This window comes from Gracilinanus agilis, chromosome 2 (genome assembly GCF_016433145.1).
Source record: "Gracilinanus agilis isolate LMUSP501 chromosome 2, AgileGrace, whole genome shotgun sequence".
NCBI lineage: Eukaryota > Metazoa > Chordata > Mammalia > Didelphimorphia > Didelphidae > Gracilinanus > Gracilinanus agilis.
Window position 1 is genome coordinate 590,274,340 of NC_058131.1, and position 17,482 is coordinate 590,291,821.

Below are 17,482 nucleotides of genomic sequence, written 5' to 3' on the forward strand. Positions count from 1 at the left end.
AGTGAATAACCATGTTTAAATCAATTCTAGCACAAGCATGGAAGTAATTGGGACTCCATGAAAAGGAGATGGTCCCCTATAAAGACTAGTGAAGACATTTGTGAAGGGCGCTTTGTGAAAGATGAAAAAAAAACCCTTTATTTCATAAAACTTTTCTTGGGGGCCCTATAATTTACATTTTTCAGGTTTCAGGAAAGAGCAAACTGTGATTAGGGAGTGGGGTTCAGAATGGAGAAATCCTTTAGTTGAGACTTTTGTTATTCTCAGGCTTCTCACCATTTAAACATGGGTACTCTGCCTTTCATCAATGTTTCTGTCTTTTGTTTTGGGCTAAGGATTTCCCAGCCAAATCTGCCAAAGGGTTATTGTCAGTCAGCCAAAGAAAGCTCTCTTCCCAATAAGGATGTCAATAGCGAGGACTCAGTGATCATGCTCCTATGTAGCCCTGTTAACTTCATCACACTCAGAGGTGTGGGGTGAATGTATAACATAAGGCACTGAAGTTGCCTGAGGGCATGTTTCTGAAGCTCAAAGTCATAGGCCATTGGGCCAAGGCCACAAAGCTTTGGAACATCAATTGGGATTTATTTGGAAAGAAGCCTGTACGACCTCTATGGCTAGTAGAGATTCAGAAAGCACTAATCTCTGAATTGTTCTTAAATGGAGTCTTTTGGGGTTTTTTTCCCTTCTTTATTATTGACAGTAATGAAATCAGGAAAGAGAAACCAATATGTCTCAGATACAAGGTTATAGCTAAACAGAAGATAAAATATGGAAAGTAAAAACCATTGGAAACTCTTAGGCCTTTACTTAATGAAAATGGTCATATTTGAGCTTTTTGTAATGTTTCATCCTCACGGAGAGTGAAATCAACAACTTGGTCAATGATCTCTATCTTTTAAAGAACAAACTATCTCAAATATAGTGAGTTACTAATCGGTCACTCGATGCTACTATAAGAAGGAATCTTAGAGAGCATCTAATCCAAGCTCATTATTGTACAGATGAGAAAACTGAGGATAGGAAAGAAGAAGACTTTTTTTTGTAGAAGGTTAAAGTTTTAATTAAAAGAAGGGGATACAGAGGGATTGTATAGTGAATAGAATACTAGTTCTAAAGTCAGGAAAACTCATCTTCCTGAGTTCAAATCTGGTCTCAGATATTTACTAGCTGTATGACCCTGAGCAAGTCACTTAACCCTGTTTGCCTCAGTTTCCCTATGTGTCAAATGAACTAGAGAAGGAAATGGCAAACCACTCCAATATCTTTGCCAAGAAAACCCCAAAGAATCAAGCACAAAAAGATTTAACAACAAGAATTAATTAGTGACAAGCTTAGCCCTAAAACCCTGATCTCTTGACTCTTTAGTCTGTGGTATACTTTTTCGTAGCATTTCTGCCAAGTATGGTATTTCTCAGTGTAATACTAGTATGGCATGCAGTACAGTCAGAGAAGATTCAAATACATCACTGAACGAGAAATACATAGGCTGAAACTGAAGAAAAGAGTGGAAATGCTATGGAATTATAAAAGAACAGAGTTCTAGTCCCAGCATTTCAAGCAAATGTGATTCATCCCATTGCCCTCATCTGTAAAAATGAAGCAATAAGACTAGATGAGTCCTATTTCGGATCCAAAATTTCAGGTCCAAACTGGAACATAAGGAGCATCTATTAATTCCTCCTAGTTTGAATAAAATCAAAGCTCTCTAGGTTTCTGTGCTTTAGCTTTACTGCCTTAAATAAAGGCCTTTGCCCTCTTGAACAGAACCAAGGAAGGGGTGGTATGGTACCTATGTTTAAGGATGCTTATTAGAGGTGTTTATTACAATCATTACATAACCTTCTGGTAAAGCATTCCCCGCCCTCCCGCCCCCATCTCCCCCTCCCCTCCTGCTGCACTTTTCTTTACTCCAGCAGGCATCAGAAAGGAGGATTCAGGTTTGGGCCTGCTGAGAGTGGGGAATACTTGGACTCCCCATTTAAAACACAACTGGATTTTTGCTATTCAAATGTAGGAAACCTAATTACACACTGGCAAATTCTCTTCAGTCTACCAAACACAGAAAAAAAACAGTGACAGAAACTGAAAGGCCAAAAAAGAGAAAAGAGTCCCTAAGACCTAATGAATCCAAACTAAACACCTCTCCACAGAAATGTCAAACATTTCTCTTAGCACAAAACAAGGCTTAAAGAATTCTCTGCTTTTGTCTCTGGGCTAATTCCTTAAGCAGAGAGGGGGATTTTCCTCTGGGAGTGTTATTTCACAAAGAACGAAACAGCAAATAAACAAAAGACTCTCAAAGAGAGAGAGAGTATAAATAAAATTCATGACTCCTTAAAGAGTTTACACTGAAAGAATGTGGAGGATTATTTACAATTAAAGCACAGTCTCTAGAATACAGTTATTATTGAAAAAATGAATAAGAGCGTATTTCGTTTAGTTCACAATAAAAGTGCACCTGGGTCCTCTCAGTTGGTTAAAATTGAGAAATCTCACTTCTCTCAAAACGTATATTTTTTCTTTTCACATCCTTCCTCTTTTTCTGTCAATTAGGATAGGTTATTTTAATTATTCTACTCAATGTTTTAAATTTATAGATGAGGCATTTTATTATTTCATAGAAAAACTAGAAAAAGAAAAATTTACAAGGAAAAGTCTACATTTTTTATTTAGTTATGAGGAATTATCAAACAATTTTAAGTGAGTATTTTCAAAGAGAAAATATTCTGTTAGTAAAAAAAAAGTTTTATTCCATAATGTATGCAGAAAGGAAGTTTGAATTAAGCAGAAAAGTAATAGGAAAGCAGGAAAAAATTTAAGGTCTTCCTTGTTTCTTTGCAAATCAAATGATAATACAATGGAGCAGGTTAATAACAGAAACAAGGTTAGATAAGGGGTAAGATGAACATCGAACAAATGCAAGATTTCAGTTCCAATAAATTAGGTAGACAGAAATGAATAGTTACTAAGATAAAGAAGCATAGGTTGAAGAAGCCACTTGATTATAAATTATAGAGCAATTAGTCCTCTTTCAAGCCTTTTTTTCCCCTTCATATTCGGTACAGGCATTTGTATTCTATCTCGAATGACCAAAAAAAAACCCCACAAAAAAATCCAATACTTATAATGATGTTAAAAGCCAAGGTTTAATAACCGTGTGTATAAGTATGTATAAACATGTACCTGAGCCTACATAGAGTGATATTGACAGGGAAAGGCTATAGTCAAAATTTGGTCTAGAAAACTTACGTTCCACGTTTAGGAAATGGGCATAGCTTTTTAGTGCTTGCAATGGTTAACAGCAACGTTTGGATTGAGTCTTATCCTGCCAGGACCGTCTCAGTGAAATAGCTGAAACATTTGGCCCCACAAGATTAAAAGAACAGTGCTTATATTTAGCATCTGCTGCCCCCAACTCAAACTTTGCTACTAATAAAATTCAGCTCTATGGAAAAGAATTTGAATTCCAGCTGGGCAGTTTTCAAAATAAGATGAAGAGTTAAGCAGGCAATTGGTGTGTATTTAGGGCTCAAAACACCTTGCCTCCTAAGAAGTCTTGAAGGAGTTAATCCCTTCTCAAGATAATCCAGTAAAGAGCATCCTGCATTATGATGTTAAAAGCAAGGATCAGTGCTGGGGGAGTCTAACAATAGGACAGGGGTGCTTTTCAATCCCAACCACATTCTTCCCAGGTTAGAAACAGAAACTGCTGTTATTCCAGCTGAAAAATAGAACAGGGTTTTCTCTTCATGTTAAATATTCAGATATAAGGAGGGGGAAATTAGCTAATCTATTGCATTTTTATCTCTTCCCCCCACCATTTTTCTTGGTGCTTGTTCTGATGACTTTTATTTTGACACTATTCTTATTAAAGGTCAGGTATAACTTAAAAGTCACACAATTTGGAACCAATTTTGATTTCATATAAAGTAAAATTTTTGTCAAATTGCATTCAGTTCTCTTATAGCATAGGTAATAAAAGTTATAAAAGTCACTACGTACATTTACCAAGATTATATTCTAAAAATGCTTGTTTTGGCTAATTTTTCTCTTAGGGTAATAAAATCCATTTCATCTTTTCTCCTAACCAGTAATAAACGCTGTGTGAGTTTTACTTTAGTTTTTGTTTTTTAAAGGTCAAGTTATACAGAGTATTTGATTTTCTTTGGAAAATCACACATTTAAAAACCTAAACATGCAGAAAAAGATATAGATAAAATGCATAAGTTTTAGCTGGGTCATTGTGGATTCCAATTTATAAATTAAAAATCTTAGAATGTCAACTGCTTTAAAATATTTTGGAAGAACTTAGTTCTTTAAAAAAGATTCTATAAGAATTTGAGCCCCTTGCCCTGGTATATGGCTGGATGAGAATTTGGCAATACTGTTTTTTTTTTCTTTAACCCATATGTGAAGAATTTTTTAAAAGTAGGTTTATTACTAAGGAATTTTGGTACTCCAAAAACATGAACTAAAAAAAAGACTCAAAGAATAAGGTATAAACAAGTATCTTTCCAAAATGGTTTCTACTTTGGGTCATGCCTGGGACTGGAAGCTTAGAAGGAGAACTGAAAAACCTGAGGGCAGAAGGCAAGCCAAAGAAATTGAAGGTAACGTTCTGAAGACAAGGAAGCTAGGGGCCGACAGTCATTTGATTTGAACTTCGGGAATCGAGAGAAACAAATAGGAATCTAGAAATATTTGTAAGAAAAAGTAGATCATCACAATAGGACAAGGATATGTAAAGTGCTTCTTAAACTTTAGTCAAATACTATAAAATAATTTGGGGAAAAATTTGGAGTTAATGTTTTAAACCAAATTAAGCCATTATTAAATTTTGGGAAAACCAATAATGTCTTTGAATGTAAACAAAACCTAATAACAATAATACCATTTGAATCTGTGTGTTCTATCAAAAAGAACTCAAAGGAAAATTGAGAAGTGGAGCACTTTAAAGTATAAAATTTGTGGCCCAGTAAAAATGTCAATTATAAGACCTTAAAACAAATAAAGAAGCTTTGTTGTCCAAATGTGAACAGCAAAATTTGCTAAAGTTTCTCAGGCTTACTGTAGCAAATCACTTTGGATATGGCCAATAGTTATCTATCCATTTTTTCATAAATAGCTCCACTTATGATTTGTGCATATCACAATAAAGCATACTTATCTTCTCATTGCAGAATTTAGTGATCAAGCAGAATTTTAATACGTTGACATTTTAAACCTCAGTAGAATGAGGCTGAACCTCTTAGAAATACCATAAGTGTCTTGAGGGCAGGAACTGTTTTCAATTTGTTTTTGTATTTGTATTCCCACTTAGGGCTGAGCCTGGCACATAGTAAGTAGTACCTTAAAAATGTTTATTGGTTCATGACTAGATTAGAAATCCTTCCCCATCTGTACTTCTAGCCATAGTAATTAAGATTCCTTTTCTCTTACTACCAGTAATTCTATTTTTGCTATCATGGCCAAAAATATCATATATAAATATTACCAAATGCCCTGATTCTGGATAGTAGGTTCCCATAACTCCACAGAAAGTCCAGCAATTCTTAATGGACTATTTCTGAATAGGAATAGAGGAGAACTAAGCTCAGAAACTTTTCCTGCCAAGTACATATCCTACCTATGCTTTTAGAGAGTGCTTCAAAGAGTTTTATGATGGCTCTACTATGACATTGGTCTCAGGTTGTCTTATCAAACCATAGAAAAATATAGTGGCGGAGGTGGGGTGGGAGTGGGGTAGGGGGTGGAGGAAGGGAAGTATCATAAATGAATGTTGTTGGCTTTTGGCTTCAAGAGAAAGTATGGATGAGGAAGGAGAATTCCCCTTTCACTGTGAAGGGAACAAGTGTCCCCTAGCCCAGAGATCATACACTTAATGGTTTAGAAGAATACCATGTATCTTGTAAGTATTCAATAAATATAAATTGAATGAATCTACTTAACAAAATTAAGAAAAATAAAGGTGAAGAAACTTTCTTCAGTTAAGATGATGATATCTGCAATTCATAGCTTAATCAATGATGATTTGCAGATTCATTATCCTCTAACCCTAAGTCAATGCTGCTTCTGCTTAGTTATTTTTAAACTTTTATGAGTACATAAATATTTCCCTTCTTAATGAGAATGAACCTGTAGTTTACTATCAACTTCTATTTTATTCACACATGTTTTATGCCCTCTTCTCTCCCTCCTCTATTCCCTCCTTCTCTCCTCTCCTTTGTTCCTCTTCCCTCCTTCCCTTCTTCCTTCGTTTCCTCCCTTCCATTCATTTATCATTCATCATCTCCCTCCAACTCTCCCTCCCTCCTTTCCTTCCTCCCTCCCTCCCTCCCTCCTTTCTCCTTCCCTCCTTTCCTTCCTTCATCCCTCCTTCCTTTCCTTCCTTCATCCCTCCCTCCCTCCCTCCCTCTCTCCCTCCCTTCCTTCCATCTGTCCATCAGCCACAGAGCTAGAACTGATCCAAGTCTTCTGCTGTCTGAATAAGCATCCTTTCTACTCAACCATGTTGCTTTGTTATATAGCTACTGACCTACTGGTGCCACCAAAAGATCAAATTCCAGGTAAACCAGCAAATTCTCTGTCCCCCAATCACACTGATATTTCTAACAATTTTTCAGGCCTTTGTTTATGTTGTTCTTTATCTCTGGGAAACTGCCACCTATCTCATCACTGAAATCTTTTGCTCAAGGTACTCTTCAGGTATCACCTATTCCATAAAGCATTCTCTGACTTTTCCTCATCCTTACCTCAACAAAAATACTTCCTACTCAAATTTTCTAGATCACTCCCTCGCACTAATTTCAAACATCTTTATATCATAGTTTCCTGTGAATAGATCTCCTTCCTTAGATAGCAAGTTCTCTGAATTTGTGGTCTATCTTGTTTTTCTTATTTTCAATGCCTGGGATTGTATGTGTTAATATTTGTTGAATTATTACTGAAAAGTATTGCTATGTTTCCTCCCCCCCCTTTATCCCAGGTCCTCTCTGTATCTATCACACGATAAAGGTCATGTCTTCTACACAATATTATATCTTCACAGTGCATTTTTCTTATAATAAAGGACTCACTGTTGTATAATAACTAGTGATTTCTATTCAATATTGCTAGAGATTAAACCCTTTAATGTATATGAAAACTCCAGTAGGTTCTGACTTAAATTAAGCTTATAGTTACTCAAGAAACATATCAAAAATTGGAAATATTTAAAAAATCCTATCCAAGTACCACATATTCAAAGAAACACTGCCCATTGGAGGAAAAAAGTCATAACAATGATTTGTTAATAATAGGAATTTTTGAATCCAAACTTCATTTTTTAGAGGCCTGGATTTGGAGTTAGAAGATTATGTTTATTCAAGGCTCTTAACCATTTTGGTCCTTAATTTCCTCATTTGTAAAATAAGGGACTTGGATTAAATTATCTTTAAGATCAGAAAATATTTTTGCAAATGCCATGGCTCTTTTCATCAATGCTTTTTATGATGATATTTTCTATGAGTCAAGAGTTAGCATAGTGAAGTACATTGTGTTTTGCCCTGGCCAGTCACGGACCTTCCTATGCGGGGCAGGGTAGGGGGGAAGAAGAAAAAAATGGCAACAAACTTTTCTCTCAAAATCAAAGATCTTTCAGCATAACATTAACTTTGCTTTACACCTTAACAACTTTTTTTTTTGGCCACACATAACTAGAAATGATTAGAAATCTATTCAGAAAGTGACTACATGATCTTCCTATTGTGTTCACTCCTCTCAGAATCCATACAATTTTTTCTTTATATGTTCATTTTTCTCCCATGAAAAGGGCGATTGCATTTACTTCATAGACTTGGCATTGGGCATCTTATTCTGTTTCTACAGACCACCCTGATGGGGTTATCTGTTTTCTTCCTATTTGACAGTGCAATTCTTCACACCTACAGGACAGGTCTGCCTGAGCAGTAAGAAGCAATGCAGGTCTCCTCTACATTTTCCTCTCTCCCCACCCTTTCCTCCCAATCAGATCTTTCCTGTGGCAACACACAGCAGGTTACTCATATAAGGAGTGGACCTCTTAGACAAGTAGGAAATGCAGCCTGACTTCCAGAAGGGTGACAGAGCTGATCTGTTTCTACCATGCCACTGATAGTTTGCAAATAATGAGTTGTCCTGTCACAGAAGATGACCATGCCTGGAATATTACCTAATACTTATTTTCACACAAGAATCATGCTTTCTTAATAATATGATTGAGCTCTTACCACAGACAGGCATTCAGAACACTGTGCCTAGAGCATGAAGACTTCCCATCTCCCCCCACCCTCCCCAGCTTCAGACATGAGTGACAAGAATTTTATTAGTCATGGAGTCATCTATTGAGGCTATGCTACAGTGATTTTATTGCTGCCTAAGTGGAAAGCTTTATTGTTTATGTATTTGTTTGTTTTTTAATCATTCTGAGGCACTCAGATGGGTACTATAGAAATGTAAAGATAAATTGAAAAAAAAAGTTTGAAAAATTAATACCACTCTAGAAATATCATGAGGGCATGGAAGCTAATTAGAAGGAAACTTACCTTTTTATTATACTCTATTTTGAAAATTTGAAAATAATCTAAGAGGTTTGATTTCTAATAAAATTATTAAATCCTTTATTCTAGAAGGAAAGACAAGAAAGCTGAAAAATGATGCTCATGATGTATTATTTCTTTTGTCTGAGTTTTGTATAATAATATTATCTAACATTTAGTTAGCACTTTAATCTTTGCAGAATGCTTTACTACATTATCTCATTTGATCTTCGTAACAGCCTTTTGGGGTAATCTCCATAGGTCTTGTTCTCACTTTACAGATGAGAAAAATAAAGGTTCAGAGAGGTCAAATGACTTGCCCATGAACATGAAATTAGTTAAATGTTGGAATCAAAATTCAAACCCAGATCTCTCCTGACCCCAGGTCAAGTACTGCTACCTCTAAATGTATAAGTATGGGAGATCTTCCAGAAAATTAAAAAAAGTTGTCTAATACTATGTGAATATTTTATGTAACTTTTTTGGAGGCGGGCGATATCAAAGACAGTAACAGTTTTCCCATTCTTCAGAAATGTCGCATTAAACTTCTTTGAAGTATTTTCTAAAATGCTCACTTTCTGTCCCTCTTTTCAAAGGAGACAGTGCTTGTTAATCAATAACTTTTGAGGCATCTTATTTTATACCAATTATCCCAAAGACTTAACATTTATCTCCTTGGTACACAGTATATGTATCGTTTCAAGTTTCAGTTCTCAAGTCTGATAAAACTAATAAACCCAAACTGCCAGAGGTGGCACATTAAACTGGTAAAATGGTTTTCATCTTAATTGGATATGAGCACTGTTATCTCTAATAACCCCAGGATACTTCTAATTGCAGACTCCCCCTCCCCCTAAACACTAATCTCATTGACCAGTCTTAATTTTTTTTTTCTTTTTAAACCTAAACCTTAAAATGCAATGTAGAGCCATTCTAATTTCAGGGCATTATTTCAGTATTTTTTTTAAAGAATGGGGTATTTAGTTATCACTAAGCCAATAAAGGTAAAAGGTTTATAAAAATGCATTTCTTGTTTAGTTCACAGAAGATGGGAATTGTAATAAGATAATATTGTTGACATCCAATAATGTCTTGAAAGTGGTTTAGTTAGTTGGCCGGAGATTCACCTCAGAACACGAACTTCTCAATTTTCAGATATTACATGAAAACAATGGTCTGCATTGTTGAATGTTTTATTATTATTTTAGTGTATCATATGGCAGAATAGGTTATTTTAATAGTTAAGACATCCATAAATACTCCATTGTACAATTTTAACCCGATTAAAAAAAACTTTAAATGTGTATGTAGAATCTAGAAATCTTAACACAGAAATTATGGCTAAGAGATGAAAAGAAGTGACAATTCCATTCATTGATATCCTCAATTTGGGTCCTAGTAAATACACTGACAAACACACATGCAGATTAACACTTGAATCAGCTATTCCACTACATCAATTTTAAATTAAATTTTTGTCATGCAAAATCAACTTCAATTTTTCTTTACACTAGTCTTCTTAGATTGGGTAAGCACACTTCTTGTACCACAGAATAAGATGATAAATAAAAGTAGAGGGGGAAAAAGGACTACCAGAAAGAAAGGGAAAAAAAAACTCTGAGACTACAAACCAGTAATTTTTTTCATTGAGGATAAAAATTGAAAGCTGCATATGTTCTAATTGTCAGGAATTATTCTGTGAGACATTCACTGGCAGAAATGATTTATTTCTTACAGACACAATATTTTTCTGGAGCAATATACATTATCAGCTGAGGGTGGGCCTTCATAATTATTATTACTATTCCCATATAATTAAAAGCCTTTATGTAGATCTCATTAAATAATTATGGATGTGCAAAAGAAATGCTTTAAAATTTCTCAAATCCATAAAATGACAATTGAAAAAACTGTTCATTAATTTTTATTTACATTTCAGGCCATTAAATTAGCAATACCTGGAGTACAGATGAATGTAGATCAAAGGGCTTTTATATAAAGAGCCTTTTATAATATCAAGGCTATAGTAACATCACATTTGCCTTTTATGCTGAGTTAAGATAATTGTGACTGAAAGATAGCTAGTTTATGAGGTTTCTTTTTAAAAATAGTTATGTGCAGATGTATATATGTATACATATATATTTAACCATCAATGGTTATAAACCATTTGAGTCTTTTGAGGGTTATTTCAGTTTTTTTGGGGGGGGGTTTGAGCAGAAAATCCCAAACTTGTTCTTACTTCATTTTGGAAACAGATACTTACCACATAATGTGATAATGGAGTTTGTTTCCACTTTTGTCCTAGGGAGGGTGCATGCAGGAAAAAATTAACTCCTATCTTCCTCTTCACTTGCCACAATATTTTTGTCACATAATTTTCCTTTGGTTTAGGTTGTTAGTTTATTGATCAATTAACATATTAATTAAGTGCCTACTATTTCAACAATCATTTAGGAAATATACAAAACATAAATACATATATGTATGTATGTCTATAAATATATATGCTTGGGGGAAGAGGGAGAGAAAAAGAGAGAAAGTAAATACATTGAGGGTAATTAATCAGGGTGTATACGGAATAGATTTCTACTTCTTGAGAAAAGGAAATTTCTTTCTCTTCTCTCTGACCCTGGATTAGAAACTATTTCCACTGAAAAGCTGGATTTTTCTGCCATAGAAGACTCTCTTCTCTACTGCCAATGGTAATACTCCTTATAAAATATGACTAGCTTTTTAAAGGGTCATCGGAGAAGAAACAAATCCTTGGGCGCTATTAGCTAGCTATCTTCTACTTCAATCAAGGGGAATTTCTTTGTAGCTAGTAAAGGGATAACAAAGTGAAAACACTTCATGGCGAATCATTAAGGTTGTAACATTATTGTCTCTATTACTGGCTTCTTATTTTTTGTGATTTCATCAGCCGAGAATAGAAGGAAACAAATTATCAGAGAATCTGACCATCTACCTTTTTTCTATTATTCCTCACACACTTACTGATGAAGAGATGGAGAAAAAGAGGAAATTAGAATGTGTAATATTATACATATAGATAAATATACACATTACTATTTATATGTGTGTTTATATATACATATATATGTGTACATACACATATACTATATGTATACCTGTGTTATATATTTAACACACTTCAACCCTTTTATGTCTCTTTCCTTTGGAATTCTGTTCTATTCATCTTCTACTATTTTAATCAGCTTTTTATATGCTGATATGACTTGTCTATACAACCAGACCATCCCTTTTAAGGACAAGAACTCGGGTGATACTTCAGCACAATGTTATAGTAAAGAAGGAAAGAAGTCATGTTGTTCAAATGAAAGTGCTCTAGACCTGGAGAAACAAAAAATGGATTCAGAATATGGTTGACTATATTCCTGTTCAGATAGGAATTGACCATATGCTCATGCATTTGTTCTTTTAACTACTATGAGACTCAGTTTCCTCATTTATAAAGTAGATATAATTTGTACTACTTACTTCAAAGTGTCATTTTAAAGAATATGTTTTGAAAACTTCCAAAGTCTTTATAAATGTGAGATAACATTGATTACTAGATAGAGAGTTGACCTTAGGGCCAAGAGATAACCTGGGCAAGAGAATATGAGTTTCTAGTTTGAACATGCATTCATGTTCACACAAATACATTCACATTCACAAATACTTTAATACATATACATATGTGTATTTTAATGGTAATGTGATTTCATCATTGAGTATATCCCCAGTGATGAACTTTCTCTACCATTGTAGATTATTACTTTCTTTATAATTTATAGTCTTAGAGGTTTTCCTGGGGCGCTAAGAGATTTAATGACTTGCAAAGGGTTTCAGAGCAAATATGTTTCAGAGGTAGAAATTGAACATATATGCATATATATGTATAGATATATTTACATTTATAAAACATACACACCCATATCGACATATCATATTCCTAATATGCATGTATATGTGCAAATATATAATACATACAAAGATATACCAAAACATGCACACAGATACATAGATACATAGATACACGCACATAGATACATACATATATATATCTTCACATACACCCATATACAAGTCATAGGGGGAGATACTTCTAATCAGCCTAGTTGTTAAAATATGTAACCTAGAGATATGAATGTGTAAACTAATTTTAAAGGTACGTATGTATATATATATATATATGTGATTTTTATATAGTTGCTAGCATTTATATAGTAAAGTTTCCAAATCACTTAACAATTTTTTTCTCAATTATTACTTCATTAGAGGTAGATATCATTATTATGCTCATTTTACAAAGGAGGAAACTAAGGATCACAGAAATTAAATGTCTTATCCAAGGTCACAAGTATGTTTGTGAGTGTATGTATGTGTATAAAATTCATTTCTATATCTACATATATACTTCACAAAATAAACATTATTAAATATAATTATTTATTAGTTTTATGTAGTACTAGCCACTTTTATCCATCTCTCCAAAGAATACTCATTAAATCCAAAGAGGATAGGAACATATGAGTAGAGTATGTATAAAGTTAATCGTCCTTAATAAGACAGAAGTAATGTAGAATAAAAGAGTAATGATGAAACATACAGAATATGATATGGAAAAAGATTTTCAAATTGATCTTGTTCTTTCATAAGTCATTATTGATAATTGATTAGCCTATGCCCTATTCTTCACTGGGCTAACCATGCAGCCCAGCTTATGATGGGTTGGGCTCAACAGGCTCTCAGCAAAGACTTGCTAATTCCTCCACCTCCTCCACCATGCTCTACTGTAACAGGAAGCAGCTAGAAAAACTTGGGCCTGAGGATGCATCATAGGATCAGAGATTAGAACTGGAAAGGATTTAAAGACCATCTTGTTCAGTTATCTTCAAAAGGGGTCCTTTGCCCCTGTGGCATCATAGCTTGTCTCCAATGAATATATGATCAACCAGTTGCAGGGTGAGAATCTTCTCACTCTCCTTGAAATTGCAAAAGGTGGATCTTGTTTCTAAGAAAGCCATACCTGTCATTAACTTATTGCCAAATACTTCTCTACTTGATCCTCTTTCCTGAACTGTGCAAACTGCTATCATCATCTCTTTTTGCAGATAGTCTCACATTAATGATTTAATCTAGACCTTGGTAGCGACAGGAGCAGTTGTGTAGGTGCCATTGGGAAAACTACTTTCCTGATAACCTTCTCCTGCATTACTTTCTTTCTTGCTGTCCACTTTCTAACCTAACTGACCTTCTTGTGGTTATTGACACTCATAAAAATTTAAATATACAATCGTAACTACAAAATTAAGGTATGATACCTTTAATTAAGGAGAACTATATAAAGAAAGAAGAATGTATTTATATTGAGGACTATCTGCTGAGTTGAAATGAGAGCCAATTTATTTTTGTTTGTAATTTCTACATTATATAGTGAATATCTGCACTCAGGAAAGCATGATGATTGCTGAAAATGCATTATGTTCGCTGACTTCTATTATTTGATTGTAGCAGTATATGTCTTTCAATAAAAAGTACCTAAAAATAAACTCACCTTCTTGGCTAGCTACACTGACCAAATAACTGAATAACTAATTACTAAAAAAGCAATTATTACAAGTCTACCATCTATCCTCCAGGATGTAAATAAGGAATTGACAAAAATAATGAAGCTTTTTGTTTTTTGACAGAAAAAAGTTTTTTTTGGTACTGTTAATAAATAAAAACATTTAAATCTTTTAAAAATTGCTAACTTCATCTTTAACTTATTCTCTATTTTGTGTTTTTTAATCTCAATAATATATTACTATAAGGGAACATGTATATAATTTACAAATAAATCAATGTACCCATTAAGGTCCATGTTCTTTTTTTTTACTGATAAGAATGGATGATCTGAAAAGTTTGGAATCCACTTGTTTAATCTACTGCCTTCATTTTATAGATAAGTAAGCTAAGGCCCATCAAAAAGTAATTTGTGAAAGGTTGTACAGGTAGTAAGCAGCAATCAGAATTTGAATTAATATCTTCTCACTCAGAAACTTGAATTCTTTCTCACTCTACCACTGTCAAGAATTTTTCTTCCTCTAGATATCAAATCTTACATGGATGTCAGTGAGGGATGGTGAGCAGAGAATCAGGGAGCTTAATATTAGTGAATTGAGTAACCTGGCTAGAATGAGATAGATGGAAGGATGTGTAAAGGAGATGTGAATAGAGGGGCCTGATAGAGAAGGAGAAAGGGAAGGACCGAAAGATATTGCTGACTTCTGAAGAGTAGACTTTGGTCCCTCACTGCTTCTTTTCTGCTAAGTAAAGACAAGAATAAGCAGAAGGGCTAGAAACCCAAACCCTTTATTTTTATCTTAATACTGGGGAGGGAAGAGAAGGCAACGGGGTAACTTGATTTCTCTGTTTGGTCTTGACAGTTTTTGGTTGTGGGGAATGGACAGGGAAACTTCTACTCTTTTACGTTATAGATTTGGAGCTGGAAGTTTCTTTAGAGACCTTCTGGTCTTAACTTTTTACAGGCATAGAGATGTTAAAGTGATTACACAGATAGTAAATGGCAAGGCTGGGATTTGAACCTAAGACCTCTGTCTCCAAATATAGTTCCTTTCTCTGTACCATGCTAACCCTTTACTTTGGAGAAGGAGCTAGAAATAATCCCAGGCAAATCTTGTAACAATTTGCAAACCTCACTCCCTCCAATGATATTCATAATGGAAAAAATGTGGACCCCCAATTTTATTTTTATATGCACTTACAAAAGAATCCGAGTGAGTATTTAATTCCTAAAGTTGCTGGCCCTAATCTATAATCAAGACCATTTTCATTTTAAGCCATAGATGGATATATGCGGAAATAAAATGTTAATGCAAGTTGTTCATCTTTATTTAGGTGAGTTATTGCTTAGTTTTATCTGTTGACTGCACTGATCCTATGTGTATTTTATAGGCCTTGAGATTCATATATATATATATGTATGTATACATATATATATATATACATTCTTAAATAGAAGAAAATAAAACTGATTCAGAAAAAACAGGCCCTGTGGGCATATCACTAATATCTTTCATCGTGCAAGATTTCAAAGCATACAATATTTTATTCCATGACAAAGATACCACTTCTCCCTCTACTATCTATATAAGTAGATTAAATCTTTTCTGAGCCTGAATTATTTTGTTTGGCTATATAACTAGCCAGAATTCTCTGGATAATTACTTAGTTTTACTTTGGCAATTTCTTCTATGATTCTCTTTGAAAGCATAGTTGATCATTCCATGCAGATATTAAGATGTTTCTCTGTCTAATATTCATTGAGCATATTACAAAAGTCAGGAGAAAAATACAGTGCCTCTTTTTTGCTCTCTTTGAGCAGTAGCATACCTTTTTTTTTTAAATCCTCATTTTCCATCTTAAAGTCAATATTATGTATTGGTTCCAAGGCAGAAGAGTGGTAAGACCTAGACAAAGGGGTTAAGTGAATTAATTGCCTAGGGTCATCCAAGTGAAGTGTAGGAAGCCAGATTTGAACCCAGGACCTCCCATTTCTAGAGCTGGTTCTCAATTCACTGAGCCACCTAGCTCTCCCCAGCAGCACACATTCTAAGGGAATCAAGATGCTCCGACTATCACATTTTCTTTCCATGGGTTCTATTTTTTCACTTAGAAAAAAAATTAGGAACCATTGCAGTGCACATGTGACTTGAACAAGAAAAAAATTTAATGTATTTTAAATAGGTCTTTAGGAATTCATTCAAAGTTCAAATGCACACAAAAAGTGGGTGAATTTGGTGAGAAATTACTTCTATCTATGGCCTTTGCAAGATTGACATCAAGATTTGCAAATTATAAGGATTCGGAAATTAAGAATCTTCTTATAGCAAAGCTAGAAATTAACCATCTTCATTACTTTGTATAAAGGAATATAAGATTACCTATATAAGCTTATATAGTATACTAGAAGTAAATAGGATTTCCTTTTGGTTATAAGATGATGCTGATGAAATCCAGAGCTTTATCTTTTCATCATACAAAAAACTTTGAAGTTATCTTTACTAATTGCATGGACCATCATGTATCCTTACAATATGGCTAAAGAGTAGCTCCTAGTTCATATGACCCAGGGAGATAATCATGAAAATGTTATGGCATTTACCTATGATTAAAAAAATAGCTTGATCCCTTTCTGATAGATAATCTATATAATTCAAAGAACCTTTATATAGTAATAAGTTCTATAAAAAAGGGTAAACTGGCTTTAGGAAAAACTGTCAAGTAGGCAACTTTATCAGGTTTTCCTCTCCCTACTGATACCTCCTTCGCCCCAAATGCCTTCAAACTCCACCTACTAATTCTCTTACCTGGACTTGATTTCAGATTCTGTTATTTAACTGACTGCTACTTCTTTAATTGGCATAAGGCTCAGTCACTATATGTTTTAAAAGATAGCCCCTATGCTGTTTAACATTTTTTATTAATGACTTGGATAAAGGCAGAGGTGGCATTCTTATCAGATTTGTAGATGATTCAAAGGTAGAATGATTAGTTACTGCAAAGAATGTCAGAATCCAGAGGATCTTGACAGGCTAAAAAATGGACAGACAGAAATGATATGAGATTTAATAGGGATAAAGGTTAGACATAACTTTTCTTTGTCCAAGAAGTTAACTTCACAATTATAAGAGAGAGAAAATTTGCTTATTCAAAAGTTTGTACCAAGAAAGATCTGGGAGTATTGGTCAACTGCAGAATCAGAATGAGTCAACAGTGTCATATGTCAGTCAGAAAAGCTTGGGCTGCATTAAGAGAGGCTTAGCTTCCAGGAATAAGGAGATGATAGACCCATTATATTCTGCCCTTGTCGTAGTGTATGTGGATTGTGTTCATTTCTGGATGTCCTATTT